Raw genomic sequence first — 6,538 nt, 5'->3', positions numbered from 1 at the left:
AGGGATACATTGGATATCAAGACACGTGGAAAAAACGTACAAAACAAGAGATTGGAGACATCAAGATTTTGGACGAATTTTTTAAGAATTTTCAAATTTTCAGATAGGAGGTTCCAGATAAGGTCAAAAACTACATACTCAGATCTTCACCAAACTTTGCAGGGATACATTGGATGTCAAGACACGTGGAAAAAACGTACAAAACAAGAGATTGGGGTCATGAAGATTTTGGACGGATTTTTTAGGAATTTTCAAATTTTCAGATGGGAGGTTCCAGATAAGGTCAAAAACTACATACTCAGATCTTCACCAAACATTGCAGGGATACATTGGATGTCAAGACACGTGGAAAAAACGTACAAAACAAGAGATTGGAGACATCAAAATTTTGGACGAATTTTTTAAGAATTTTCAAATTTTCAGATAGGAGGTTCCAGATGAGGTCAAAAACTACATACTCAGATCTTCACCAAACTTTGCAGGAATACTTTGCATGTCAAGACACGTGGAAAAAACGTACAAAACAAGAGATTGGAGACATCAAGATTTTGGTCGAATTTTTTAAGAATTTTCAAATTTTCAGATGGGAGGTTCCAGATAAGGTCAAAAACTACATACTCAGATCTTCACCAAACTTTGCAGGGATACATTGGATGTCAAGACACGTGGAAAAAACGTACAAAACAAGAGATAGGAGACATCAAGATTTTGGACGAATTTTTTAACAATTTTCAAATTTTCAGAAAGGATGTTCCAGATAAGTTCAAAAACGACATACTCAGATCTTCACCAAACTTTGCAGGGATACATTGGATATCAAGACACGTGGAAAAAACGTACAAAACAAGAGATTGGAGACATCAAGATTTTGGACGAATTTTTTAAGAATTTTCAAATTTTCAGATAGGAGGTTCCAGATAAGGTCAAAAACTACATACTCAGATCTTCACCAAACTTTGCAGGGATACATTGGATGTCAAGACACGTGGAAAAAACGTACAAAACAAGAGATTGGGGTCATCAAGATTTTGGACGGATTTTTTAGGAATTTTCAAATTTTCAGATGGGAGGTTCCAGATAAGGTCAAAAACTACATACTCAGATCTTCACCAAACATTGCAGGGATACATTGGATGTCAAGACACGTGGAAAAAACGTACAAAACAAGAGATTGGAGAAATCAATATTTTGGACGAATTTTTAAAGAATTTTCAAATTTTCAGATAGGAGGTTCCAGATGAGGTCAAAAACTACATAGTCAGATCTTCACCAAACTTTGCAGGAATACTTTGCATGTCAAGACACGTGGAAAAAACGTACAAAACAAGAGATCGGAGACATCAAGATTTTCGACGAATTTTTTAAGAATTTTCAAATTTTCAGATGGGAGGTTCCAGATAAGGTCAAAAACGACATACTCAGATCTTCACCAAACTTTGCATGGATACATTGGATGTCAAGACACGTGGAAAAAACATACAAAACATAGGATTGGTGACATCAAGATTTTGGACGAATTTTTTAAGAATTTTCAAATTTTCAGATAGGAGGTTCCATATAAGGTCAAAAACTACATACTCAGATCTTCACCAAACTTTGCAGGGATACATTGGATGTCAAGACACGTGGAAAAAACGTACAAAACAAGAGATTGGAGACATCAAGATTTTCGACGAATTTTTTAAGAATTTTCAAATTTTCAGAAAGGATGTTCCAGATAAGGTCAAAAACGACATACTCAGATCTTCACCAAACTTTGCAGGGATACATTGGAGGTCGAGACACGTGGAAAAAACGTACAAAACAAGAGATTGGAGACATCAAGATTTTGGACGAATTTTTGAAGAATTTTCAAATTTTCAGATAGGAGGTTCCAGATAAGGTCAAAAACTACATACTCAGATCCCAACCAAACATTGCAGGGATACATTGGATGTCAAGACACGTGGAAAAAACGTACAAAACAAGAGATTGGAGACATCAAGATTTTCGACGAATTTTTGAAGAATTTTCAAATTTTCAGATAGGAGGTTCCAGATAAGGTCAAAAACTACATACTCAGATCTTCACCAAACGTTGCAGGGATACTTTGCATGTCAAGACACGTGGAAAAAACGTACAAAACAAGAGATTGGAGACATCAAGATTTTCGACGAATTTTTTAAGAATTTTCAAATTTTCAGATGGGAGGTTCCAGATAAGCTCAAAAACGACATACTCAGATCTTCACCAAACTTTGCATGGATACATTGGATGTCAAGACACGTGGAAAAAACGTACAAAACAAGAGATTGGAGACATCAAGATTTTGGACGAATTTTTTAAGAATTCTCAAATTTTCAGAAAGGAGGTTCCATATAAGGTCAAAAACTACAAACTCAGATCTTCACCAAACTTTGCAGGGATACATTGGATGTCAAGACACGTGGAAAAAACGTACAAAACAAGAGATTGGGGTCATCAAGATTTTGGACGAATTTTTTAAGAATTTTCAAATTTTCAGAAAGGAGGTTCCATATAAGGTCAAAAACTACATACTCAGATCTTCACCAAACTTTGCAGGGATACATTGAATGTCAAGACACGTGGAAAAAACGTACAAAACAAGAGATTGGGGTCATCAAGATTTTGGACGGATTTTTTAGGAATTTTCAAATTTTCAGATGGGAAGTTCCAGATAAGGTCAAAAACTACATACTCAGATCTTCACCAAACTTTGCAGAGATACATTGGATGTCAAGACACGTGGAAAAAACGTACAAAACAAGAGATTGGAGACATCAAGATTTTGGACGAATTTTTTAAGAATTTTTAAATTTTCAGATAGGAGGTTCCATATAAGGTCAAAAACTACATACTCAGATCTTCACCAAACTTTGCATGTATACATTATGTGTCAAGACACGTGGAAAAAACGTACAAAACAAGAGATTGGAGACATCAAGATATTGGTCGAATTTTTTAAGAATTTTCAAATTTTCAGATGGGAGGTTCCAGATAAGGTCAAAAACTACATACTCAGATCTTCACCAAACTTTGCAGGGATACATTGGATGTCAAGACACGTGGAAAAAACGTACAAAACAAGAGATAGGAGACATCAAGATTTTGGACGAATTTTTTAACAATTTTCAAATTTTCAGAAAGGATGTTCCAGATAAGGTCAAAAACAACATACTCAGATCTTCACCAAACTTTGCAGGGATACATTGGATATCAAGACACGTGGAAAAAACGTACAAAACAAGAGATTGGAGACATCAAGATTTTGGACGAATTTTTTAAGAATTTTCAAATTTTCAGATAGGAGGTTCCAGATAAGATCAAGAACTACATACTCAGATCTTCACCAAACTTTGCAGGGATACATTGGATGTCAAGACACGTGGAAAAAAGTACAAAACAAGAGATTGGGGTCATCAAGATTTTGGACGGATTTTTTAGGAATTTTCAAATTTTCAGATGGGAGGTTCCAGATAAGGTCAAAAACTACATACTCAGATCTTCACCAAACATTGCAGGGATACATTGGATGTCAAGACACGTGGAAAAAACGTACAAAACAAGAGATTGGAGACATCAAGATTTTGGACGAATTTTTTAAGAAGTTTCAAATTTTCAGATAGGAGGTTCCAGATGAGGTCAAAAACTACATACTCAGATCTTCACCAAACTTTGCAGGAATACTTTGCATGTCAAGACACGTGGAAAAAACGTACAAAACAAGAGATCGGAGACATCAAGATTTTCGACGAATTTTTTAAGAATTTTCAAATTTTCAGATGGGAGGTTCCAGATAGGGTCAAAAACGACATACTCAGATCTTCACCAAACTTTGCAGGGATCCATTGGAGGTCGAGACACGTGGAAAAAACGTACAAAACAAGAGATTGGAGACATCAAGATTTTGGACGAATTTTTTAAGAATTTTCAAATTTTCAGATAGGAGGTTCCATATAAGGTCAAAAACTACATACTCAGATCTTCACCAAACTTTGCAGGGATACATTGGATGTCAAGACACGTGGAAAAAACGTACAAAACAAGAGATTGGAGACATCAAGATTTTCGACGAATTTTTTAAGAATTTTCAAATTTTCAGAAAGGATGTTCCAGATAAGGTCAAAAACGACATACTCAGATCTTCACCAAACTTTGCAGGGATCCATTGGAGGTCGAGACACGTGGAAAAAACGTACAAAACAAGAGATTGGAGACATCAAGATTTTGGACGAATTTTTGAAGAATTTTCAAATTTTCAGATAGGAGGTTCCAGATAAGGTCTAAAACTACATACTCAGATCTCCACCAAACATTGCAGGAATACATTGGATGTCAAGACACGTGGAAAAAACGTACAAAACAAGAGATTGGAGACATCAAGATTTTCGACGAATTTTTTAAGAATTTTCAAATTTTCAGATAGGAGGTTCCAGATAAGATCAAGAACTACATACTCAGATCTTCACCAAACTTTGCAGGGATACATTGGATGTCAAGACACGTGGAAAAAACGTACAAAACAAGAGATTGGAGACATCAAGATTTTCGACGAATTTTTTAAGTGTTTTCAAATTTTCAGAAAGGATGTTCCAGATAAGGTCAAAAACGACATACTCAGATCTTCACCAAACTTTGCAGGGATACATTGGAGGTCGAGACACGTGGAAAAAACGTACAAAACAAGAGATTGGAGACATCAAGATTTTGGACGAATTTTTGAAGAATTTTCAAATTTTCAGATAGGAGGTTCCAGATAATGTCAAAAACTACATACTCAGATCTCAACCAAACATTGCAGGGATACATTGGATGTCAAGACACGTGGAAAAAACGTACAAAACAAGAGATTGGAGACATCAAGATTTTCGACGAATTTTTGAAGAATTTTCAAATTTTCAGATAGGAGGTTCCAGATAAGGTCAAAAACTACATACTCAGATCTTCACCAAACGTTGCAGGGATACTTTGCATGTCAAGACACGTGGAAAAAACGTACAAAACAAGAGATTGGAGACATCAAGATTTTCGACGAATTTTTTAAGAATTTTCAAATTTTCAGAAAGGAGGTTCCATATAAGGTCATAAACTACATACTCAGATCTTCACCAAACTTTGCAGGGATACATTTGATGTCAAGACACGTGGAAAAAACGTACAAAACAAGAGATTGGAGACATCAAGATTTTCGACGAATTTTTTAAGAATTTTCAAATTTTCAGAAAGGATGTTCCAGATAAGGTCAAAAACGACATACTCAGATCTTCACCAAACTTTGCAGGGATACATTGGAGGTCGAGACACGTGGAAAAAACGTACAAAACAAGAGATTGGAGACATCAAGATTTTGGACGAATTTTTGAAGAATTTTCAAATTTTCTGATAGGAGGTCCCAGATAAGGTCAAAAACTACATACTCAGATCTCCACCAAACATTGCAGGGATACATTGGATGTCAAGACACTTGGAAAAAACGTACAAAACAAGAGATTGGAGACATCAAGATTTTCGACGAATTTTTGAAGAATTTTCAAATTTTCAGATAGGAGGTTCCAGATAAGGTCAAAAACTACATACTCAGATCTTCACCAAACGTTGCAGGGATACTTTGCATGTCAAGACACGTGGAAAAAACGTACAAAACAAGAGATTGGAGACATCAAGATTTTCGACGAATTTTTTAAGAATTTTCAAATTTTCAGATGGGAGGTTCCAGATAAGGTCAAAAACGACATACTCAGATCTTCACCAAACTTTGCATGGATACATTGGATGTCAAGACACGTGGAAAAAACGTACAAAACAAGAGATTGGGGTCATCAAGATTTTGCACGGATTTTTTAGGAATTTTCAAATTTTCAGATGGGAGGTTCCAGATAAGGTCAAAAACTACATACTCAGATCTTCACCAAACTTTGCAGGGATACATTGGATGTCAAGACACGTGGAAAAAACGTACAAAACAAGAGATTGGAGACATCAAGATTTTGGACGAATTTTTTAAGAATTTTCAAATTTTCAGATAGGAGGTTCCATATAAGGTCAAAAACTACATACTCAGATCTTCACCAAACTTTGCATGGATACATTGGATGTCAAGACACGTGGAAAAAACATACAAAACATAGGATTCGGAACATCAAGATTTTGGTCGAATTTTTTAAGAATTTTCAAATTTTCAGATAGGAGGTTCCATATAAGGTCAAAAACTACATACTCAGATCTTCACCAAACATTGCAGGAATACATTGGATGTCAAGACACGTGGAAAAAACGTACAAAACAAGAGATTGGGGTCATCAAGATTTTGCACGGATTTTTTAGGAATTTTCAAATTTTCAGATGGGAGGTTCCAGATAAGGTCAAAAACTACATACTCAGATCTTCACCAAACTTTGCAGGGATACATTGGATGTCAAGACACGTGGAAAAAACGTACAAAACAAGAGATTGGAGACATCAAGATTTTGGACGAATTTTTTAAGAATTTTCAAATTTTCAGATAGGAGGTTCCATATAAGGTCAAAAACTACATACT

Source organism: Lepisma saccharinum, unplaced genomic scaffold, assembly GCF_977018435.1.
Source record: "Lepisma saccharinum unplaced genomic scaffold, izLepSacc3.1 HAP1_SCAFFOLD_84, whole genome shotgun sequence".
In the NCBI taxonomy this organism is placed as follows: domain Eukaryota; kingdom Metazoa; phylum Arthropoda; class Insecta; order Zygentoma; family Lepismatidae; genus Lepisma; species Lepisma saccharinum.
The sequence above is the reverse complement of the archived record's forward strand: the minus strand, read 5'-3'. Positions refer to the sequence as shown.